Source organism: Mus caroli, chromosome 1 (assembly GCF_900094665.2).
Source record: "Mus caroli chromosome 1, CAROLI_EIJ_v1.1, whole genome shotgun sequence".
NCBI lineage: Eukaryota > Metazoa > Chordata > Mammalia > Rodentia > Muridae > Mus > Mus caroli.
The window spans coordinates 114,177,203-114,203,481 of record NC_034570.1 but is presented as its reverse complement, the minus strand read 5'-3'; the positions used below and the strand labels follow the sequence as shown (position 1 = coordinate 114,203,481).

At 38.0% G+C, this 26,279-nt stretch overlaps 1 long non-coding RNA gene across 1 annotated transcript in view; it reads right to left on the bottom strand.

Moving 5' to 3' along the window:
- LOC110294805 overlaps positions 1-26,279 on the bottom strand; it is a 53,784-nt gene that overhangs the window by 18,392 nt on the left and 9,113 nt on the right. Inside the window, exons 2-3 of the long non-coding RNA XR_002377983.1 lie at positions 11,294-11,401; positions 7,961-8,059 (exon numbers count right to left, since the gene is read on the bottom strand). This is a non-coding gene — a long non-coding RNA (uncharacterized LOC110294805). The remainder of the gene's footprint in view (positions 1-7,960; positions 8,060-11,293; positions 11,402-26,279) is intronic.

Below are 26,279 nucleotides of genomic sequence, written 5' to 3'. Positions count from 1 at the left end.
AAAAAAAAAAAAGAAAATGGGACCCTTGCACCCATATCTAATTTGTTGTTCCACTGTAATAGGATTTAAACTTTGACTTAGTAGTAAGTGCCTTATCTAGATGGAATCTCAATAAAAACCAAGCATGGAGTTTAAAAAAAAAAAGAGAGAGAGAGACTGATCATGTATCAAGTAGTGTTCCTTAATAAAACACAATTAAATTATCTTTAAGTTGTGTTTAAATGGATCATATGTATTTTGTCAGAGTAGAAAAGAAAACAGAGAGATTTTGTTGCTCTGTGAACATCCCATGAAACTCACTCTGGTATTAATTCCTGCTGTGAGGCCTACAGAGAGCTGAAAAGTAATCCAGTTATGGTTTATGTCCTAGGAGGAACCATGGAGCACTATGGGAGAACTATGAAAAAAAAAAGAAGAATCTAAGAATAGAACTTAGTTGGTAGAGTTTTGCCTAACATGCATGAAGTCTGGGGTTGTAACTTTAACATCATATACAGCATGAATGTTGAGTCATATCTGTACTCTAAGCAACTGGGAATTATAAACAGAAGGATTACATGTTAAAGATCATCACTGGCTGTCTTGTGAGTTTGAGTCCAGCCTGGGATACATGAGATCCTATCTCTATCTCCTTTTCAAACCATTACATGAGGCCATAAGGTCTGGGACAATCAAGCAATGGGAACTGTGGTTTGATAAAGAGGAGAGGCCAGGCCTAGGATGTACTGTGTTATCACATGACACCCTGTACATGGCTGTGACTCTGCAGAGATCCAACCAGGAAAAAAGAAAGTATTTCAACTGAGGCTGCTTGACCTCAAACTTTCCAGATGTCAAAAAGGTGAGAACTAGCATGCCATTATTTATGTCAACATAAAATGGACCCAAACAACTTTGAAAAGAATTTACTCTCTTGCTGTGGTATTTCTCCAGGTTGGGAACTGGTGCTATGAATAAAAAGAATTCATGTTTATAGATGTTGATGGGGTTAATTAAATGTCAGGACTCTTGAATGAAGTCTCTTAGTATGGAGAGAATAGTGTCTATGTATTTTAAAAGTCATGATATTATCTGTTCTAAAATAACAATTATACTGAATTACTATCCATCTGCTGTCTCATGAAAAAAGAAAAAGCCTAACTGAACCCAGGAATTCAGGGCCTACAGTATTTATAAGAGATCACTCCCTTAAAATATAATACTAAGGTGGACAGAGACTAACCTCAACACCTGGATATGAGAGCCATGCCATGTAATTAATTCTCTTGCAGTTTGCAGCTGAAAATGTATTTGACTTCATTTTTACAAAATTGAGCTGAACAGCATAGGCATAGATAGGTCCTTTGGAATATTTTTCAATTCCAATTAATTGGCATTGGTCTTCATGATTAAACATGCTCTTTGGTCTTTTTCCTACCCCCATTTTTCTCCCTTCTCCCTACAAATCCCTTTTCTACATTTACCCCGGCTAAAATCAGTGGGTCACAAAAGCAATGTTAGTATATTTATGTTTTTAATCAATGTTTAATATTGATAGTGCTAATTCTAGCCCTGACAGTGTGTCAACATGTCTAGAAAATGGTCTTATTTTAAAGGAAATTATCATGTAGCTTGAGACTGTATGGAAATTAGGCACTAAAACTTCAAATCATAAGAGATTGCATCAAAGAAAACTGGAAACTTGAGTAAACACTGTGTTTGTAGCAGAGTGAAGTCTTTTGATTTGCAAGAGAGGAAATAGAGAGAAGGTGGATAGAAGGCATTTACAGGCATCGAATTAACAGCTGAAAAAGAAATAATGGCGGAGAAGTAAAAGTTAATGAGGTGAGGGAAATTGGACTTTATTGATTAACAAACTAACTAAGCAGGTAACTAACCATGAATCTATTTGGAATCAAGAACCTAAATAGGTTTCCAAGGAGTAGTCATCAATAATGTGAATTTATTAAAAGGAAAGGAAATCCAGTTCATAAACATTCGGCCTCACCCTACAAGATTATGCTGTGCCTGCTTTGTGCTACACACTCCTTCCAAGGAGTAGCTTTGTCTCTAGTGATGCTTAACCAAAAGTGCATTAGGTTTTTTTCCTATCTTGGAGTAAACTGAGTTCCATAATGTCATCACGGTTCATAGCAATTGCTCCTGAGATATAAGTGTTTCTCAGAGATTCACATGAACACTGTTCTTCAGCTCAGACAAGTGTATAAGGCTACGGGTTAAATAGAGTTCCATTGCTAGATTACTGGATGATAAAGAGCAACAAGAAAACACATTAAAATGTCATGGCTTTGTTTTAAAAAATATCACATTATTAAATGAGATATTTTGCGGTTGAGTAAACATTAACTTTTAACTCATTAAATTTTACTTCTCTGTCATTATTTCTTTTTTGGGTGTTAATTTGATGCCTATAAATACCTTCTATCTACCTTTTGTCTTTTTCCTCTCTTGCATATCCAAAGATTTCACTCTATAACAAACATAGTGTTTAGGCAGATCTCAAGTGTTCTTTGATGCGGTCTCATGTGATTTGGAGTTTTAGTGTCTAATTTCCATACATTGAGTTTTTCACGTTAAATTAAATTTTATAGTGGTTTTAGAAAACAGTACATGTTGTTGCCATTGTCCTTGGTTATTCTCCAGAAGTAGATGGAAAGATGCTGTGGGAACCACACCTTTCAATTGCAAGACATATAGAGGCCAAGCTGGAACAGAGCTAAAAGCTTCCTCCCTATTGGCTATCTTTTGAGAGATCAGTGAAAAACAAACACATGAAAATGAGACTTAAAATAGTACAGACTTTTGTCAGAGCCCACTATCCATCTGGGGTAGCTGTATGTCAGAAATGGGGAACAGTTTTCTTTTTGGTCCTCAGCTGGCATTGCTAAGGATAGCCAGGGAGTATAAAGAAGAAGAGTGTTAAGTGGTCCATAAACCTCTCTTATGGTCAACGATTACCATCGGTCTTTGGGAGGTAGTGGTGGGAATCCAGGAAAATGAGTTATTTTAGCCCTTGAAAGCTAATTATGTAGTTTTGGTAAACTGCCAGAACTTCTCAAAATGGCACTTTGCAAAGTAATGTGGCATATAGTTAAGACCATTCACAGCAACAGAAGGTGCTGTGTGGGCTTCTCTGGGAGAAGCGTCATTAACACTCTTACTCAGCTGAGAGCCCTGGAAGGTGTAATATGTCAGACCACTGGTATGATAGTAGCACAACTATCATGGGAGTGACAAGCCACTTTATTATTCAATGTTAGGCCTATTCCACAGGAGAAATTTACATCTACTACTATAAGCCTGCTCAAAAGGCATGGATGGGGAGGTCATATGACCTAGGTAAGAACTTGCTACTAATCTCTTGATCACCTGGTTGATATCATCTCACCAGGCTTATACTGCAAAGTTGCGTATGCCCCATGCTATAGCATCCCAAGACATATAATTTCTACTTAAGAAATAGATACCCATGCCTACATCCTTCCAAGTCAATTAAGTACACAAAGGGTTCATCGTTTATTCTCCATGAGAGTTGGTCTCTCTTCACTGTTCATTTCTTTTAATATAACAATGTGAACTTAAATGCTCTTGTTTTTTGTAATGATTGTTGTTGATTGTGGTGGTGGTGTGCAGGTGCATGTAGAGGCCAGAAATTCAAATCATATTTCTCCCTTAATCCCTTTCTACAATCTTTTTCTCAGATACAATATCACAGTGAATGAGAATCTGACAAATATTTCGTGTCTGGCTAGGTAGCAAACTCCAGAGGTCCTCTAGTTTCCACCTCCCCAGTCGGAAGTAAACTCAGGTCCTCATGCTTGCAAAAGTACTTCACCAATGGAACCATCTAGCTCTTCCCTCGTTCTACATTTGGGTTTATAACACATAGGTACTTTCAGGCCAATTAAGCTCCAGCTTAAATAAAATATTTTAGAACATTAAAAAGAAAGATGAAAAGATTAGCAACAATCAATAAAACACCAAGTTTTGTCAGTAAATAAAATAGATGCTCTATCTGGAAATATTCATTCACTTCATGCACTGAATGGTTATTGCACCGATTTAGCACCAAGAATGTTTGTTTTACAAGAAGAATAAATGTCATTTATTTCTTGCTCCATTATCAGGTAAAAAATACTTACTATAAACTTAAAGAAAGGCTAAAAAGTAACAAATCATATATAAACCAGTTGCTCTACCAGACACTATTATAATTTTGATATAATTTCTGTAGTTAGATGCTTTATTCTTCTTGACAAACTCTGAATATTTTAATTATTTTAAATTATAATTCAATGTGTTTTATGGATTTATAAAAAATACCAAATTTAAAATATCTTATATTTTATTTATTGAACTTATTCATTTATTTTTGGGAAGAGAATAAGAATGTACATCACTGCGCTTGTGTGGGAGACAGAGGACAGCTTTCAAGAGTCAGTTTTTTCTTTCCATCCTGGGGATCTGGTAGATCAAACCCAAATCATTAGGCTTAACTGCAAGCATATTACCTGGTTACCATCTCATATTTGCTATCTTATATTGTGATTAATTCATGATACACTGAAAAATAAAAGGTTTTATGGAAACAAATAGAAACTATATTACCATGATTAGGTATTACCCTGCTTTGGTTACTGCTTAGGCTTTTGTTGTTGTTGTGTTGTTTTAAATTCACTTTATCTCTGTATCATAGCAGTGATTGCTCAGATAGGACTCTTCTCAAAAATGTTACTTTTATGTGATACCAATATTCTTATGCTTGCATGGCAAATGTTCATACCTACTAAGCCATCTTCCTAGCCTCAAAATTGGAATCTTTATCCCTAACCTGGTAGAACATGATAGCTCTCACCTTCCTCTGATGAAAAATGATTAGAAAGATCCAACTAAAACAGATGATTGAATGTGATCTGGCATCCGATAATTATATGAAAAAAAATTATCCAGGTTTCACTCAGAACAAGAAAATCTCAAGTAAGATCAAAAGGTAGAGTTGAAAATTGCTCTCACTAGGCTGGGAGAGCTGTAAGTCCATTCCAACACAGACTTCACAAAACTCACCGTGTAGCAATTCCAGGAATTCACTATGAACATTCCTGAAACAATAATATAGCTACTGGCAGTTTTCCAATAAAGATTACAATACCCAGCTTCTCTTGTGGACCATAGAAGTGGTTCCTGCCCCTATAGGGGGAGCCTCATCCCATCTTCATCTCTAGGCATCTTGAGCATCCCCACATTCTCTCACTGTGAATAAACATGATCCTACCAAAGTTTAGACCAAGCCTCTTTTTCAGCTACATTTAATAATCTAATAATCTAATAGTCACACCTAGTAAGATGGCTGTTTCTGCAAAATAACTCATAAGAGATAAGCAAGACCCAAATAAAGACTAGTGAGATGACTCAGCAACTGAAGGTGATTGTTCTAAAGGCTTGAGTTCAACCCTTGAATTGCACAAAGGTGAACGGAGAGCCCTGACTCCCTCAAGCTGTTCTCTGACATTGAATCATGCATTGTGACATGTGTGTATGCACACACACACACACCACCACCACCACCACCACCACCACTATAAAATTAATAATTTTAGAGAACCAAATGGAAGCTCTAGAAAAAATATAATAAAATTAAATTCTCAGTGGAAAGTCAGAAATTCATTAAATTAAAAAAATGCAGCATTAAAAGTTATATAGGCCAGCAGTTCTGAAGTTGTGGGTTAAGTCTCCTTTGGGGGTCAAACAATCCTTTCATAGGGCTGCATATCAGATATCCTGCATATCAGATATTTATTCTATGATTCACAACAGTAGCAAAATCTCTTTTATGAAGTAGCAGTGAAAATAAAGTTTTGGTTGTGGTGTCACTGCAGCCTGAGGAACTGGATTAAAGAGTCAAGGAATTAGAAAGGTTGAGAGCCACTGTTCTAGACTAGAGGTGGAAGAAAATCTGTAATCTCAGCACTTAGGGTGTGCCTTAAGGAGAATTAGAAGATCGAGGTCATCTTCAGCTATACAGAGTTCTAACTAGCCTGGGCTATAAGATATTGCTTCAAAAGATAACCCCTAGACAATGAAAGAAAGAAAAAAGGGAAGAATGTAAGGAAGGAGGGAGAGAAGGAAAGGAAGGAAGGAAGGACTCAATCTAAATAGCATAGAGAAAACAGAAAACAAACAAAATACGCAATAACCAAAGGACAGGAGCTTAGAGATCCACAGGATTGTAATAAAATTCCCAGCATTCATTTCTCTGGGCTCTGTAAGGGATGGTGAAAATAGTAGCCTGAGCCTGCAGCAGTGATGATGCCTGGGAATTTAGCTGACAAAAGATGCAAAACAACAGATTCCAGAACCAACCAGTTTGATTGACTTTAGCAAGCTGGAGGGATGAACCAAAGGTCAAGAGCACTTACTGCCCATACAGAAGACCCAACATTATTTCCAGCGCCCACATTCATGCACACAGTGATGATATTGACACAAATATGAAAATAAAGATTTTTTTAAAAATTCTACAAACTAAAAGTGAATAAAATAAAATTCAATCAACCATAAAATAAAACCATCTTCTCTATGTAGCCAAACACCTTGAAAGAAGTCCCATCTTTTATTAGAAGTAAAAATAGTAATAATAATAAAATCATCCTCATTGTGGGGAGCATAAACAACTACAGAAGGTGTGTCCAGTGTTGGACAAAAGGGGCCTTTTTCCAGAAATCAGCATCCTGCAGTAATAGGAAGAACATGAAGGTGTAATTTGATAAGGAAAAAGGAAAAGCTGGTGACCAGTAGATGAGATAAGCTAAAGATGCTTCTCTATATACCCAGGTTATAAAAGAATATCAAGGGAGAAAAGAGATAATTCCAGATGTTGGGGATCCAGCACTCCAGCATTCTCTCATTACCTCTGGAGACTCCTGCACATACACAGACACACAGATCACACACACTGAGAGAGACAGACAGAGAATGACACACAGAGAGAAATAAATATTTTTAAGGGCAGAATATCAGAGAACTAAGGAAGTGTCAGAGAGAGAGAGAGAGAGAGAGAGAGAGAGACAGAGACAGAGACAGAGACAGAGACAGAGACAGAGACAGACAGACAGAGAGAGACAGAGACAGACAGACAGAGACAGACAGACAGACAGACAGACAGAGACAGACAGACAGACAGACAGACAGAGACAGACAGACAGACAGACAGACAGAGACAGAGAGAGAGAAGTGAATGATAAGTAAAAAGGATTTTCCCTTGTCTCTTGTATTTTCCAAATTATGTCTGTTGGTTGAGGAAAAACATATCTCTAATATGACATATATTCATATAAATATATACTAGGATATGTTTGCTGTTAAAAGTGAAGGAGAGGAAAGGGACAGAAGAGAGAGATAAAGATCTTTTACTTCACCCAAACTTTAAACAGGGAAAACCATGACACTCATGAAACATAATACAACCCTCAGAGCAAGTGCTGAAAGAGCTATAAAAAGAAATTCACTCACAAGAAATACAGGTGAAGAGGGATTATAAAGGTGTTTGAGAAAGAAGAACAAGGAGAGCAGAAATATGAAAGCATACAAATTGAATTTTTTAAAAAACTGCAATGTTTTTAAAAAACAATGTTTGCACAGATGAAATAAAGTAGTGATGTATTCATAATTAAACTAACTAGAAATTACTTGAATCAATAAACATATGGGAAGGTTGGATTAGTAACAGCAACCACATTTTGAAAATACGAACTCGGGCCTCAGAGATAGCTCAGCGGTTAAGAGCACTGACTGCTCTTCCAAAGGCCCTGAGTTCAAATCCAAGCAACCGCATGGTGGCTCACAACTGTCTGTAATGAGATCTGACGCCCTTTTCTGGTGTGTCTGAAAACAGCTACAGTGTACTTACATATAATAAGTAAATAAATCTTAAAAAAAAAAAAGAAAGAAAATATGAACTCACGTCAAGGCTGGAGAGGTAACTCTATAGTTAAAGAGGCTGCTGCTCTTGCAGAGGAGCAGGGTTCAGTTCCCGCATCCATACTGGGCAACTCACATCTGCCTGTAATGAAAATGAGCATAAACTTTAGAATATAGAAGGCCTTCTCACACAGTGAAACCAAAATTACATCCTGCAAACACCCAAGCTACTGATGTACCTTCCAAACCCGGTAGATATCCAGTTCCCCTCTTTGTCAGGGTCCCTCTGTCCTCAAGACTCTGGACTCCACAGAGTTTTGCAAATGAAACCCTTATGCACGTTTGCTTTTATTTCATCAAGTAATCTTCTGTGCAAACATTGACAGGGCCACACACAGGAGGATCACAGTTCAAATATGCAGCAGGTAAGATACCAGTGGAGGTGCCCATGGCCAACCCCTGGATGAAAATGATTTTAATTATAGAACAGTAAAAATTTAAGAATGCTTTTTATTTATATTTTAATAGATTCTTGGTTCTTATTAATTAAATTATTAATTCACTTTACATCTCAATCACAGCCCTTACTCTTCCCAGTCTCCCCCTCACACAGGACCTACTCCCTCCCCTTCTCTGAGAAGTGGGTGGTCGCCCCTGTATACCAACCAACCCACTCTGGCACCTCAAGTCACTGCAGGACTAGGCACATCCTCTCCCCTTGAGGCCAGACAAACAGCCTAGTTAGGAGAACAAAATCCACAGACAGGCAACAGAGTCAAGTTTTATTTGTATTTTTATTATATGTGTATATGTATGCGGCTATGTATGAACTTGTGCATGTATGTGCAGGCACTCTCAGAGGCCATGAGAAGGCTTCAGGTCTCCAAAAGCTGAAGTTACAGATAATTGTCAGCCTCCCAACATGGGTGCTGGAAACCAGACTCAAGTCCTATGCCAAGTCAGTGTGTGAGCAATCTCTTCGATATACTTACTGTTCATTTGTTTCTTTGCTCAAATAGACTATGGATCTTGACAAGTCTTTTACGTTTTTTCTCCAAACACTTTTTTGTTTGTAGTTACTATAGATTTTAATATTTAATAAATAGCTTCAAGGTAAGTTGAATATATTAATTATTTGGAACATGACTTAAAGAGACATTTAATTACATGTTTGGCCAGAATATTCATTGTATTACATTGTTGAAACTTCACCCCATACTGGGCTGCCCCAGCATTATTGTTGAAAATAGGATGGAATAGCCAAAATCCTGAAGGACAAACAAAACCTCCTGGAATTTGGATAAGTTCACTAGATAAGAATATGAATCAATCAATTCATGTGCTCCACTCTTGATGAAAATCACATATTTCAGAATCAATCTTTTAATGAACTGAGAACTTAGTAAAGTACTATCTCTTTCAACAAGCAGGGCACAGAAAGTCAAAAACACATCCTGAATATAAATTAGCAGAAACTTATCCTCAAAAAAAAAAAAAAAAAAGCATTGAAACAGAAGGGTCATGTTTCAGAAACTTAATTTCTATCAAATATGATTTAGTAAGTGTGATAGTATTTAGCTCTATAAAGCTTAACCCTTCTTGGAAACTGAAACACTAAGGAAGGAAGTACATAATACACAAGATACAGTCCACAGAACTCAAAAAAGTCAACAAGCTGGAGTGGCCAATTGAGGATGCCTTAGTCCCACATGGGAGGGAGAAGAAAGTAATCACAAGTGAGGAGGAAGGATGGACCTGGGAGAAAAAGTGGATGAGGAGGGGTCAGGGGGGCAAAACAGGGGAGCCTGATTGGGTGAGGGAAAAGGACTGAAGCCCTGAGGGCCAGCAGAAAAAATGAAAACAGGCAACCTCTGGGGGTAGGAAACTGGGCGGGGGGGGTCTCCAGAATGCACCAGAGACCTGGGAGGTGAGGGATTCTCAGGACTCAAAGGGAGGGACGCTAAATGAAATGCCCTACAGTGGGGAGAGGGAATTTGTAGAGCCCACCTCCAGCAGGAAGACATGGCATCAAATGAGGGAGGGGGACCACCCCACAGTCACAACTCTGACCCATAATTTTTTTTTCTGTCTGAAAGAATTACAGGGATGAAATTGGAGAGGAGCCTGAAGAAAAGAAGGTCTAGCAACATGCCCAAAGTGGGCTCCAGCTCAAGGAGAGGTCCCAAGGTCTGACACCATTACTGAGGCTCACAGAAAGGGATGTAGCATGACTGCACTCCGAAAGACCCAACAAGCAGTTTAAAGTGTCTGAGACAGATAGTTGCACCCAACCAATGGACAGAAGCAGCTGATCCCAGTTGTTGAATTAGGGAAAGACTGAAAGAAGCTGATGAGGAGGAGGGCGACCATGTAGGAAGACCAGCAGTCTCAATTAATCTGGACCCCCCAAGATCTCTCGAACACTGGATCACCAAACAGGCAGCATATACCAGCAGATATCAAGCTACCAACACACATACAGCAGAAGACTGCCAGGTCTGTGTTCATTCAGAGATGATGTATCTAACCCTCTAGAGACTGGAGGTCCCAGGGAGTTTAGAGGTCAGGTGGGGTGGGGGGTTGGGGCATCCATGTGGAGACAGGGGGTGGGGAGGAGGTGTTGGATGTGGAGCAGTAGGAGGGTGGATGGGGATGGGGCAAATAAAATATGGAGTGTAAGATAAATAATAAATAAATAAATAAATAAATAAATAAATAAATAAATAAATAAATAAATTTTAAAAAGAAAAAGAAAAAAAAGAGAGAGAGAAAACTCAGATCAACACTTGTCAATGATGGGATTTTGAGTAGAGGTTCTGTGTGTTCCTGACAGCTTCAAATCTCAATGTGGTTGAGGATGCCTTGAACTTTTCATATTTCTGCATTTCACCCCACTAAATGCTGTCATTACAAGCATGCACACACTCAATTTGTGAGGTCCTGGGATGGAACCCAGGGCTCTGTGGGTTAAACAAGCACTGTAACAATTTAGCAGCAGCCAAGATCCACAAATAACTAGTGAAAATCTCTAGGTACATACCTATTATCCTAGTACTCTGGAGGTTGGAGGTAGGAAAGCCTGGTATTTGAAAACGTCTTTAGCTAAATGGTGATTTCAAAGCCTGGGCTAACCAAGGCCTTGAGTTAAAAGAGGAAATGTCTATAAACCTGGGTATTAGAGACACCTAAAAGACTGAAAGGGAGATCAGAATTTCTAGATGATTTGTCAATGTGAAATGCCCTCATTTTTCTTGTCCTTGGTAGTATTGCTGAGACAGAATAAGCTAACATGGGACAAAGCCAGTGAAAAGTGTCAGTATAGAACAAAATAGACAGCATTTTTGCATGCTGTTAACTTCACATGGAAAATCCTTACCATCAAAGGCCAAGTAAGCACAACTCCAGCCTGGGACTTAACGTGAGACAGACCCATAGCCTCCATCCAGTAGAACGGTGTTACAGATTGGACCTATAGCAGAAAGACCTGTGGGAAGATACCCCAATGGGATTAAAAAATTGAAGAAACTTGAACACAAACGCTCCTGTTGTCTCTGTGTTTTATTTTTTATTTCGTGTGCTTCTGAGGTTCCCCAGGAGATCTAATTAAAATACAAGGAGCATAATAAACTTGAAATATTTCTGCAAAAATGTGTTTGGTTCTTAAGCAACAGGGCAACCAAAGCAAAAAATAAATAATCCATGTAAGGTATCACCATTAGAGAAGAGTGGGAGTTCGCTGTCCACTAGGCTGGGGAGGAGGGATGTCTCCCAGTTTGGGCAGTTGTGAGAGTGGTCACAAATCAGGCCAAGGGCACTTGAATGACTTGTAATTTAGCAATTATTTAGGAAGGGAAATGACAGGAAGACGACTGGTTTGGTTAGAAAAGGATCCGAGCCATATGAATTTGTTAATAATTTTCAAAAATTGCTTTTAAAATTAAAATATGATTACATGGTTTACCCCCCTCCTGTTCCTCCCTTCAACCTGTGCCATGCACTCCCTCACCCCTGCACCTTCCTCTCTCAAGGTCTCACCCTCTATTCTTTTAATTATTGCTAGTGTCTGTGGGCAGATATGAGGGTGTATATTCCTAAATAATTAAATACAGCTTGTATAGTGTTACATTTATGTATATGTTTTCAGGCCTGATCACCTGGTGTTGGATAGCCAATTGGGAGCTCTTCCCTGAATAAAAATATTTTTCCCCAACTCAGTAGTCCTTAGTTGCCTGTTGTGCTTGATCTAAGGATAAGGCCCCATGATGTTTTCCTCAACCCGGTTAACATGCATATTCATGTCGACCTTGTTCAGTTCTTCTTTATGGAGCCACATTGTTGAGATTTCATGGATCTCTGAAACTTCTAGAAGACAAAATCTCTCAGCAAATGTCAGTTTGCCTAGACTTTACAATCTTTCCACCCCTTCTTCCATTATGATCCCTGAGCATTGGGTATAATAGTTGTGTTATAAATGTATCAGTTGGGGCTGAATGCCACAAGGTCATTTGTTCTCTGCATTATTGTTGACTGTGATACTCTGGACTGGATTCCTTATTGTACAATGAGAAGACATTTCTTTCATTAGGGTTGAGACCTATACTTATCTCTCAGTATATAAGGGTAAAGATAGAATGGAGTTAGGAATTATACTGATTTAGTAAAATGGTGTTTTTAAGTTCTCCTTGAAGATCCATGACTTCAAAATCTTGACTATGTTTTCCAGAGTTATTCATAACTTCCCTTCTGTGTGGGCTTTAAGCTCAGAGAGTTGTTGGTTACCACTAAGGTATGCATGCCACTATTTCTGCCTTAGGGTCATTGTTTTAGCTCATCGCCATTGCCATCACGAACTGTTCCATGATTGTGTGTGTGTGTGTGTGTGTGTGTGTGTGTGTGTGTGTGTGTGTGTTTGATAGCCTATGTATGTGCACTTGAGTGCAGATTCTCTCAGATGCCATGAGGGGGCATTGGATCCCTGTAGAGCTAGAGTTATAGGAAGTTGTGAGTTTCCCCCTGTGGGTTCTGGGAACTGAACTCAGATCCTCCACAATAGTAGCATAAGTTTTTAACCACTAAGGCATCTCTTCAGCCCCTAGAAGTATGAAAATTCTAGAAATCTTCTAACATTTGCTACTAATAATAGTTCACATATGAAGGTAATAGCTCTCAATTCAACATTGTGGCACTCAGCTTCTTAGGAGTGCTGATAGAGCAGACACTTGTTCCAAAATGTACCTGAGAGATCACCGCTGAAGGACAGTCTGTTCTTACCACTTTGAAAGACTGAGAAGGTTACAGATCTAAAATCCTGGAGAATAATGTGTATGTCAGTGGCCAGTGTGAGACATCTGTGAGATGTCTCCACATTTTTTCAGGGTGTAAGGTAGAGCATTTTCACTCATTGGCATTCAGAAAGAAAACAAACAATTACCAAATGAATGTACATCTTTTGATTGAAAACAAAAAACAAACAAACAAGCAAACAAAAACCCAAACAAACCCTGATTCTGTTACTCTGTGTCCAGCACTTCAGCAATGTTAGGTTTCAATGCTGAGGTGATAGTTAATTTGGTAAAGTACTTTGTTGGCAAGCATGAAACACAAGTTCTACCCCCAGATAACAATACTGGCATAGCAGTGTGTACTTCTAATCACACCTAATATTTTGTAACTCTATATCTCAAAGTATATTCCCTTTTATTCATTTTTATATATAATATGTCTTAAGTGAGGATTTGATTCTTATGTGCATATGTATTTCTGAGTACCTCCATGTAAAAAACATAGTGTGTTGTTTCTAAATTCTACTTAAAATTGATAACATTTTCATAGAAGTAAAAACTGATATATTTGATTTCTCTAAAAATTTTATTACCAATAAAATATCTTCTATTTTTATTGGTTAAAATAGAGATATTCAATCGATTTTAAAAATAGGTGGCAATAGCGATCAGAGGATGGGGTCCTTGGTGCTAACTCTTATGACCTGAGTTGAATCCCTCAAGACCCAGATGGTGGAAAAGAAGAACTGACTTTTTCAAATAGTCCTCCAACCTTCATATGCAAGCTCTGGCAACTGCATGTCTGGACACACACACAAGCATGCACACACACACACACACACACACACACACACACACACACATATCACTAAATAGATGAATAGATAAATAAAATATAATAAAATATTAAACTCTTCAGAAGCAAGAGAGGTGCCCCCGTGATTAAGAGCAGTGGCTACTGTAGCACAGGACCCAGAATTGGCTACCAGCCTCCTTTTGGCAGCTCACAACTGCCTGTAGCTTCAGTTTCATGGCACATGACATCCCCTTCTGGCCTCTTCATGCTTTAGATATACATGTCATTCGCAGACATACATGCAGGCAAGACATTTTTGCACTCAAAATAAAAATCAATAACAATTTAAACATACAAACACATTTGTGTGTGAATAATTATAAAGAAAATAAGCACACATGACAAACATTTGCTAAACATGAGCATGTTCTCTGACGCTTCATATTCTCCCTGCATGTTTCTGTCTCCCTGCTTTTTTCAGCGTGTACATGTACACACATGCACACACATACAGATATTTCTATGAATAAAACTTTGTCTCATAATAACTGTGGCTAAATTTTGACTACCTACGTGTTGGGCGTTTCACTTTAGGATTCATTTTCTGTCACTTCCTTTTTTACTCTTGTCAGCTCGTTGATTTCTTTAATCAGGAGTATTTGAACAATGAGTGAGGAAAGAGAAAGAAAAAGATGAGATTAACATATATTGACTTTTTCTATTTCTGGTAATGGTTTTAGAGAGGAAAATTGTTGGAAATTGAGACTGCTTTAGTTTTATTTAAGTTGCTTAGAGAAAATGTCCTGAATAAAAGCAGCACAGGGACAAAGGGGTTTACTTCAGTGCACAGTTCTGGTTTATAATCTATTACTGCGGAAAGCTAAGTAGCAAGCTGAAGCAGCCAGTCACATTACATCCAGTCAGGAACACAGAGGAATGGATGCACGTACACTCGCTTGCTTGATTAGTTTAATTGTGTTCAGCTAGACTGTGCTACTCTCTTCCCTTTCAAAGCATCTTGAGAAGTGGGTTGGGTCTTCTCTTAACTAACTAATTAATCAATCAAACAACCCCAACACGGAGGTGTCTGTCCACTGGCCATCCCAATGTACATAATCCCTCATTGAGACTGTCTTCTCAGGTGAGTCTAGGTTTTATAAAATTGACAAAGATGTCCACTACATAAGTAAAACAATCTACTGGTTCTTTGTTTCTATGCATTATAAACTGAAAACATCAATCCTAAGTGCTATGAATCCACCAACCTTACCTCATTATACATTGCTATTAAAATTGTAGCTTTTAGGATTATAATCAATAGCTCAAAGAACAGAATTTCAACTTTGCTATTCAAAAGATTGCAGAAATTATAGCAAACATGCCTGAGACATGCATTGCAGTTATATAAGTGATAGGATATGATAATAAATATATCCTACAATCAAGCTCCAGGATGTATGCAAAAATATTTTTTCTAAGAAACAATAGGTTTAAAGTACTTAGAAAGTTCACTGTTAAATGGCTGAGAGTTATAAAATTGCTTCTATTTGTAACTATGGAAGAAGAATATGTGCATGTATGTGCATGTGCACACACATGCATATAATTGCACATCAAGTCTAGAGGCCAACATTGAGTGTCTTCAACTATCATTTTTTCCTATTTTTGAAATAGATAGAATTTTGTAATACCTAGAGCTTACCCTTTGACTAGGTTCATTGACCAATGAGCTTCCAGAATCACCCTCTTTCTACCTTTTCAGTGCTGCAATGAAAGCTATGAACCGCTATGCCTCTTATATGGGTGTATGTGATCTAAGTTCAGGTCTTTATGCATAAAAGGTAAACACTTTACCCACTAAGCTATCTTTCTTCATTCTCAGTTGTAACATTAAAGAAATAATTTTCAATGAACTTTAGGATAATTTTTTCTTTAGCCATGTGTCTTCATATATAATATCTGCAATTCTATAAATGTTCTATTCTATCTGCATATAGACATTGTTTAAGAGTTGTATGAAAAATTCAATGTCTCATAAGAAAATGTGCATCTCACTCTCTGGACTTCAAGTGGGTCTCATCATTTTCTAAAAATAGCAAGGTATCAAATTGGATGTAAGTAGATTTAGCAGTGCATCAAGCACACTGCTCACTTTTAAACTAGGCATGTCTGCACACATTTATCTGATTTGGAGTGAAAAAAATCAACACGCCATACTTGGTAACATGTCTGTTACATAACACTTAATCTTGGAATTTCCTGTAATTTATTTGCTGAAGATACTGGACCATTCGTTGCTGGAGTTTCCAATGACCCGTTTCGCTGGACATTCTCTATGCTCTCTTTACTATCCACTAAGAGCAAGAACTGGATGCTTGACCCAATCCAAGTTTGATATTTCTTTTTTGACCACTCTCCTAAAAATGTTTTTTTAAAAAGGTAAAATTTCACATTTACATTAGGAAATGGGTGATATCTGTCTTTTATTGCATGCTAATGATTTTTATGATCACTGCTTATATTATTTTGTTACTTTGCAATCTGAGTATGTGTATACAATGTGTCATTTGTGTGTATATCTGAGTAAGCATATGCCTATCCATAAAGGATGTCACAAGTAATACCATGGTGGGCATGTGGAAGTCAGAGACAACTCGGGTGTCAGTCTTCACATCCACCCTTGTTTGAGGTGGGATCACATTATTGTTTCTCAAGTATATTTGGTTTGTGATATTTCATGATTTACTTTTTCCAGCCTTCTATCTCACTTCCTGAACACTGATACTATAAATATGAGCAATACTACATCAGATTTTATGTGGGATCTTGGCAGTATCAGTCAAATCCTCACATTCAAGTGCTTGGAGCCATCTCCTCAGCCCATCATTATGTGTTTGGTTGCAGTGTTTCTCATCAGTAAGAACTTTAATAGGTTTTCTGAAGCATATGCTAAATTTAGTGATATAAGAAGTTTAGAACTAAATCATCTAACTCCAAGAACAATGTGCATCTGACTATTGCAGTGATGCAGACCCGAAGCAGCTGAAAGGATGTCTTGATTAAATCCTTCAACTTCAACCAGCCAGCAGCAGAGACCATGTCTGGCTCCCATGAAGCCCCTTTCTGATACACTAGTCTTTCTTCATTTCAAATGGAAGAATCCTTCACCTCCATTTAAGATCCCTAGAAAGAGAGCAGAAACTTCTTGCCCACAGATTCATAATGTTGCTCTAATCATCTCAAGAAGATGGAAGAAATTTAAGAGCTCTGTTTTTGGTTTTGTTTTTTAAACTAGAAGGGTTATGCCAGATCTGATGTCTTTGGTAAAAGTTGAATATCTCATTTTTTTTTCTTTTTTAATGTATGAGGTGGTGTGTGTGTGTGTTCATGTGACTGCAGCAAGCACATGTCACATGGTGTGTAGAGGTCAAAATACAGCCTTTGATGTCAATCCTTGCTTTCCATCACATCTGAGTCCATGTCTCTGATACTGCTGCTTACATAAAGCTATTTGGCCTTGTTTGGGATATTCTCTCTCTCTTTCCCCCTCTCTCTCTCATTGGAACTTCAGAAGTACACTGCTATTACTTCCATGCCTGGGCTTTCTCTAGATTCTGGTGATTTGAATTCAAGCTCCATGCACGCACAAGTATTAATATTCCACCTTTTATGTCCCTTCTTAATGTTATGTCTGCATATTTCCTTTAGAAGAATTCTGCTTCCTAATGAGGCAATCTAGTATATATATATATACTGATTCACATCAACCATGATTCTTCCTGTCTTTACTTCCCAAATGATGATATTTTAGACTTGGGCCTCATGCCAAGTTAATGTTGTGTTCAAGATCAGACCTTCATGTATGATGGCCAACACTCTACCAACTGAACTAGGTCCTCAGTCCTGTTATATTTACAATTATTTTCTTGATAAATTGTAAGTGTGATTCTGTGATATCAATTCAATGCTCTCTCTGTGTTCTTTAAAGTCTACATTGTAGGCCTAGTGTTGAATTACTCCAGGCATGGTGGCGAAAGTTTCTTGGCGACCAGTTACAATGATATTATAACACTTACTGAAATCTTCATGAAGACCATCAGAGAAGCTGAATTCCGTCTACAAAATTATTTCCTTGAGAAATTCTCATTAACCACTAGTGGAAATTGATCAAGTTGTCAGCAAAACTACTTCTCCACATACACAACTGAATCACTCAAGGTATCCAGCATAGAAGACAATCAGGGCACTTCTAGGCTGGTCCTTCCCATCCTTATACACATGCAACTGAATCAGTCAACGTATTCAACATAATCTCCATCAGAGCATCCCTGGGCTAGTCACACCAATCCTCATGCTTTAACTCATGCCAATGATTTTTGCAGATGCAAAAATAAAATTAAAAAAGCCAACATAAAAACCAGAACACTAAAGGCATATGCTTGAATTTTCCCCATGTTCCATGAAGCCTTCACCAAGTGCTTTGTCTTTATTAGTTTTTCCTGTTATGTAAACTCCCCTAATACTCAAACCTCCCATAATTCTGAAATATCGAATGGCTCACTGTTCAATATTTAATTGTACACAGGCTTGTATTTCTGGCTCATTGCTTCAGACCTAATAGCTAATTCATTCTCTGTTTTTGCATACATGCTCCATATGTTATAGCCACAATGAGCTCTCTAAGCATCTCTAAGCCTGGGTGGTATATGCTCTTCTCTGTACATTTCAATAAAATGTTAGAGAGAGGCATGTACCATCTTCCCATAGTGTCTAATTGTTCCCAGTGTCCAAAATCTTATTCAAACATTTTCCACAGACACAGATTGGACATATCAACAGATTGGGCATATCAACCACAAACCAGGGCTAGCTATGTCTAGGTGTACTTGACTAACAAAACAAACTCATCCACATTTTTGAGGACTGTATTGTTTTTGCTTTTTTTGTTTGGATATTTTTGAGGTTTTGTTTCTTTTGTTTTCGTTTTGGTCTTATTGATCTATTTGTTTTGATTTTCTTTTGTGTGTGTGTGTTTTTTAGGAAGTTTATGGTTTCCTTCTTGTTTTGTTTGTTTTCTCTTTTGTTTCTTTTTTGTTTGAAAGTAGTGTGTGTGTGTGTGTGTGTGTGTGTGTGTGTGTGTGTGTGTGTGTAAGAAAGAAGAAAACATAGAACAAAGCTGAGTAGGTAGAAAATACCTGGGAGGTGTTGGGGATGAAACAAGATCAAATATATTATTCAAAAATTAACTAAAAATAAATAAATAAAGTAGTTATTCCCTTTGAGAGAAAAAGTCTCCTGCAGATGTCAAGGAGGTGAGCAAAGTACACTCCCAGATGTCTGAATATTTGTTTCCAGAAAAGATTAGATCTCGAGGGCTGGAGCTTAATCAATAGTTTGATCCAATAGTAGATGTTGTATTCATTTCCCTTCTGTTTCTGTGACATATTAGGAAAAAGGGGTTTACTTTGGCTCATGGTCCCAGAAAGGTACAGTCTACTGTAACAGGACCTCAAACCTTAGCTCAGCCGACTCCATGACAAAAGTACTACTCATCCTATTAAACTGAGCATATAGACATCTCTTACCAAAATGAAAGCAAACTAATCCATAAAACTCCATAGTTCTGAGAAAGTCCCTAAATGTACTAACCTTGGTTTTTGGCTTCCATAGTTCTGCTTTTAGCTAACTGTTCTTGTTATGTCAACTCAGAAAGTGTGTGTGTGTGTGTGTGTGTGTGTGTGTGTGTGTGTGTGTGTGTGTGTGTGTGTAAAAACTCACACTGAGAAAGACTAGGGTCCTCTTGCTGGTCAGAAGAGGACATTGTATCACAATTCTCTGGACCTGCATAAAGCAGTTGTGAGATACCTTACATAGGTGCTAGAAAACAAGCTCTTAACCAATGAGCCATCTTTCCTTCCCACCTGGATATTTCACTGAACCCTGAATATATACTCACCAGACTCTTTACACCTCAGGGAATTAAAGCATGTGTTTCCTTACTTCACACCAGTCTTAAGATGTCCAGACCATATACATTACAGGCATGAGTTAAAGAAAATAGTGATATATTTAGTTCAATATTTGCTCTATATCCTGACAAATGCTAGGTTGTTCTTTCCCCTGTTAATTTCATTCTCACTCAGCTTCAGCTGATGCTTCTAGACACCCTCTACCTTGTCTTCCACCATGAGTGTCTAAAACAGTCACTAATTTGAACAACTTTCTGGCTTTTAAAATTCTTCCTTTGCTGTTTCTTACCTTCTTTAAAAACCTTGAGGACAGAAAAGGAGCTCCCTATACCTATCTATTTAGCTTTCATTGTGGAAAACCTAGTCAGGCATGCCTGCAAGTTAATAGTCACAAAGAAGAAAATTTAAACTACCATTTAGACTATACTTTCTCTATGATGTAGTTTATGATAAGCATTGCTGTCTTACTATAAAATCCCATGTTTAATACAATAGGCTGAATATGAAAATTTCTCATTTTCTCTTTCTTCCCCACAGGCCTAGGGGTATGGGCAGGATTGATCAAGTAAGGTAACAACCATGTCATTAGGAGAGCTAAGTGTGAAAATGTCATATGAACTATGGTTTAACCATTGAACCATTCTTTATGTGCAAGTAAATCTTTTGTCTGTGAAGAAATAACTGCCATGCATTTATTCATTATTCTCAAGACCCTGGGGTCTATACTTGCTCACAACAGGCTATTCTTTCTTCCTCTCTCTAGAGTAAGAATTCCTTTCTCTTTTGAAAGAAGGAGACAATAGACATTCTTTTTTTAAAGATATATTTATTTTTGTATTTAATTTATTTTTATTAGATATTTCCTTTATTTACATTTTAAATGTTATTCCCTTTTCTGGTTTCCCCTCCAAAACCTCCCTCTCCCTATGCTCTTCCCCCTCCACAGGCTCACTAACCCATGCACTCCTGCTTCCTGGCCTGGCATTCCCCTACACAGGACCAAGGGCCTCTCCTCCCATTGATGAATGACTAGGGCATCCTCTGCTTCATATGCATCTGTAGCTATGTGTCCCTCCATGTATACTCTTTGGTTGGTGGTTTAGTCCCTGGGAGCTCTGGGTGTACTGGTTAGTTCATATTGTTATTCCTCCTATGGGACTGCAAGCTCCTTCAGCTCCACGGGTCCTTTCTCTAGCTCCTCCATTGTGGACCCTGTGTTCAGTCCCATGGTTATCTGTGAGAATCCTTCTCTGTATTTGTCAGGCACTGGTAGAACCTCTCAGGAGACATCTATATCAGGCTCCTGACAGCAAGCCTGGGCTTGGTGATTGTATATGGGATAGATCCTCAGGTGGGGCAGTCTCTGGACAGTCATTCCTTCAGTCTCAGCTCCAGACTTTGTCTTTGTAAATCCTCCCATGAGTACTTTGTTCCCCCATCTAAGAAGGATCAAAGTATCCACACTTTTGTCTTCCTTTTTCTTGAGTTTCATGTGGTTTGCAAATTGTATCTTGGGTATTCTAAGCTTCTGTGTTAACATCCACTTATCAGTGAGTGCTGATCATGTACATTCTTTTGTTATTGGGTTACCTCACTCAGGATGATAGCCTCCAGATCCATCCATTTGCCTAAGAATTTCATAAATTCATTGTTTTAAATAGCTGAGTAGTACTCCATTGTATAAATGTATCACATTTTCTGTATCCATTCCTCTGTTGAGGGACATCTGGGTTCTTTCCACCTTCTGGCTATTATGAGTAAGGCTGCTGTGAACATAGTAAAGCATGTGTCCTTATTACATGCTGGAGCATCTTCTCGACAAGAGACATTCTTAATGGAAAGAAAAGGAATTAGAAGGTGCTATCACATATTTGTGCCACAATTATGTGTTGGAAGTATGAAGCTTATTTGGTTTGAAAAACTCAAAGAAAAGTCCCAGGATACAGCAGAGTTTCAGTTTCACCTGGGTATAATTTATGTAATATTTATATCAGATTATGGACATCAGACATCCTAAGTGATGCTGAAATAAGACCATTTTGGACATGGGGATAGAAAGACTGCAGTTTCAATTTTTGAATTACATGATATGGGAACACTAAGGGTAGAATATTATGGTCTAAGTATTCTTGTCTCCATAGAGAAGTGATGAGAATGAAATTTTAACTGAAATCCTAACCACCAAGGTAATGGTATCAGTAGGTAGAACATGGCACAAGTAGCTAGGCTACAATTACAGTATGGGTAATTAAAAAAGCCACAGAGGACAGAGCCATCCACTCTGTCAAATGAAGATACAGAACTTATTACCTGTCGAGTAGAACATTAAGTTTGTGTGTGAATTGATCTGGGAATTTTTAGCTCTCTAGAACTGTAGAAATAATTCTGTTACTGAAAGGTGTGGGGTTCAAGGAGGCCCTTTTGGTGGAATGTCCTTTCAAGTCAGAGATTTGCTGGAAGAGTTATTAATGTCAGCCAGACAAAGGCATAGCAGGGGCTCTATGGAGAGTTCAGGCCAATGAAACAAAGTGGGTCCATTCTCACAGTTCTCAAAGAAGGCAGCCTCTTTGTGACTATGTACACAGAATGCTGATTCCTGGGTTGTAGGGGGAGGAAAGGAAATTCCAGGGTAGAAATGTGGTATTCCCAAGTCTGGTAACCTGAGGTCTACAATGTTCCTTGATGGTGTGAAAATGCACCCATCAAGCTCTTGGAACCTGGATACCTGGGGAGTTTTGATAGGTGGTTACAGATTCAGGGGCTCATTCTTTTCTCTATTGTCAGGCGGGCATGACCTGATTAGCCTGTAGCTGAAAACCTAACAATATTTATAAACATATTAAATTGATGGTACTTTATTAGAGTACCCTGAATGGACCAAGCATACATTCAGTCCATTTTTTTCTAAGTGCTTAATATGTGTTTGAATTATGTTGGGCTTTACATTAAGTAAAATTTAAACTCCATGAGTTATTCTAAATGCAGTGACACTCATTTTGCATTTTAATCTTCAAGTGTTGTGCCTGTTCACAAGCCCCAAGAGACTATCAAGGAGCCAATTCCAATGCAACCACACTAGGATCTTTTTATTCAAGCTCGAGGTTGGACTGACTACTGGCCTTGATGGAGCAGGATGGAAAGGTGAAGCCCTGTGCCCTCAGCTGACAGGGTTTTATTGGAAATAGCAAGCAGGAAGGGGAAGGGGAAATGGAGGAGAGGGAGGGGTGTAGGCTGGCACATATCTGATTTGGAGGCTATTATAGAATTTTGCTGCCCTTTAAAATAATTGGCTGGTGCTGTGAGCCAAACCATAAACTCAACTTCTGCTTTCCTCCTGATTGATGGTTGTTAGGAAATGAAGTGCCACATAACTTGTAGCTTGGAAATTGGTGCTAGATGCAGGATTGTTGGGGTGTAACCTGGAAACTGGTGCTAGAGAGTTCAACCTTAGGTCAGGTTCTCTAAGATGAAGTCTGAACCCAAGATCTGGTCTCTCATAGGTAGGATTCCAAAAGGAATGTCTAGCATAGATTTGAAATAATGTGAATTCTATCAACACATTTTAACCATAATATATATTATATATTTGTAAAAAGAATAAATTGAAATGAAAAAATAAGGCAGCCATATTTTCAAGAGAAAATTGACTTCTCTGTCAATTTATGCATTTACTCTTTGCTTCTTCATTCTTCATTGTACAAAAGTCTAGGCTCCATTTCTCAATGTCATTTTTGTTCTGGAATCATAGGCTTTAGTATTAAGGCAAGGTCATTCTTCTCATATTGTAGCTCCCATAAGTATGTTTTCATTTAATCAGAAAATGTAAGTTAACAGGGTGTCATGAAAGTGTTCCAAGAAACTTCAAGGGAGAACAAGTCTGTCATTACATTAAGAAAGAAGGATTTATGGACATACCATCCCCCATGCATAAGCAACACTCATTTCTGTGTGATTTGCTGAGGGTTTTTTGCATTTGGAAACCTGAATTTATCTTTGCTGTATAATCCAATCCTAACCCTGATAAAGGAAACCATTAGCTCACCTCATCCCTGCTTAAAAAGAGAATTTATATGCAACAAAAACACCATTCAGAAGTGTGTTTAGAGCTGATTGTATCTAGAAACCACATGAGGTAGTTCTCAAAATTAAATCACATCCACGCAGAATTTTTTTCATTTGCATTTGATTTGTATTGCTTCCAAATTTCCATATTTTTAAAATCCTCTCTCATCTAGCAATTAGGAAGAATGTATGCTTGCAGGTTGTAAGGGAAGTTACTACCCAAATATACATAGGAGATACAGTGCAACTACTGCCACACGGGGTTAAAGGGGATTGGCATTCACTCATAAAGCAACATCTCTATATCACCTTGCTGAGCCTTAGACAGATGAGATGAGGGGGAAAGATAACGAAGCCTATAAAGAAAACCTCTTTGGAGAAAAATATGCATTCTAACTCAAAGTTATAGGCTATGATTAGTTTTCTGTATTCCTGGTTGTCCTCACCTTGACCCTCCTATGCTGCAGCATCGGTAATTCTTATTTCCTCCCTATGCTCGGGAATCTTTGGGGTTTTTAACTCTGATCAAGTCTCTCTTTACATTTTGAGGTTTTGATAAAGACAGATTCTTAAAGTAAAATGTGACAAATTTTTGACAGTACAATGTTAGAGTCAGGAGCAAGGTGAAAACCTTCTCTTTGTATGTGTACACACACACACACACACACACACATGCATAAGTACACATTTGTGTGGAGAACAGAGGTGAACTTTGAATGTCATTCTTCAAGTGTCATCCTGGAACTCACTAAGTAGGACCAACTGCCTCCACTGGCTCTGGGATTACAACCACATGTCGCATCCTTGGCCTTTTAAATTTTGTTCCAATGATTATTTTTAACATGGCTTCTGGGAATTGAATATATGTGTTTCAACTTTCTATGAACTATCATGCCAATTTTTCTCTCTGTTTCTGTATTGCAGCCTATTTGGTCAGTTACGCTTGCCACATATGGTTTATTGGTGGAGTTCACATAATTCTTCAGACACTTGCAAAAATAGTTTGTCTTCAAAGTTGGAGGTGGCCTTTTAGACCATAGCAATTTAAAATGTGTACTGTGTCTTTACATTGTCCTCAGAATTGTTAGTTTTCAGATTGTGATAAACATAAAATTTAAAATTACCATATTCCATGAAATTTATTGATGTGTATGGTGAAAACGTTGGCTTTAAATTTTCATGTCCTTCCTAAAAATTTTGTTTTCAAATAACTTACTTACTTTATAACATCACTGACTAACAAGAGAATTAAAATAAAAACTGGGCATTGCAAAACATGCCTATCATCTCAGAACTTGAACTTGAAAAGTTCTGAGAAGAAGCTAGTGGACCAGAAGCTTATTGTCCTGCAAGTTCCTTAGTGGGTCGGAGGCCAGTGTGGCCTATGCAAGACTGTCTCAGAAACCTGAAGTCTAAAGTAAAATTGAAATTATAACATTCAAAGAATTAGAAATACTTTTTCAGACTCTTGTATTATATTCACTGGAAAACTGGCACTGTTTTTTTAAATACTATTGAGTGGGTTATGATATTGAAAGTAATATCTAGAACATTTCTTTTGAATTTAAGAAACAATATGGGTTAGAGATATGGCTTAGTCAGTAAAGGGATTGCCACAGAAACATACAGACTTGCATTGAATTCTCAGGCCAAATCCAGGATCAACAGCATGTGGCTTGTAATCCCAGATCTGGCGAGGAAGAAATAGGCAGAAATAGGCATGTGAGCTAGTGGCCACTCAGTGCAGTTTAATCAATGAATTCTAGATTATAGTGTAGACACTGATGGCCAACCTTGGTTGTTGACTTGACTGCATCTGGAATTGACCAATTGGAGGATTTTCTTGATCATATTATTTAAACATGGAGGCCAACTCTAAATCTGGGCACAGCCTTATAGATCCCAATACAGGGACAAAGAAAGAAGCTTTGCTTTTTGCTTGTTTGTCCTCTTATTGGTAATGTTACTTATCTGATTGCTGCACCATTCCTTCAACAGTATTAGAATTGACATCTTTTGTAATTTAAATTTAGACTGAAGACCAGCAGCTCTCCTAAAATCCTCGATGTCTGTAGGGCCAGATTAGGACTACTGAGATATTCAGTCTTGTGAACCCAGCAATTACCAATTACCAGCCTCTGTGTTAAGTCAGTCATTGTTGGATTTTATTCTACAAGGCAATCTAATAAATCACACACACACACACACACACACACTCACACACACACACACACACACACACACACACACACA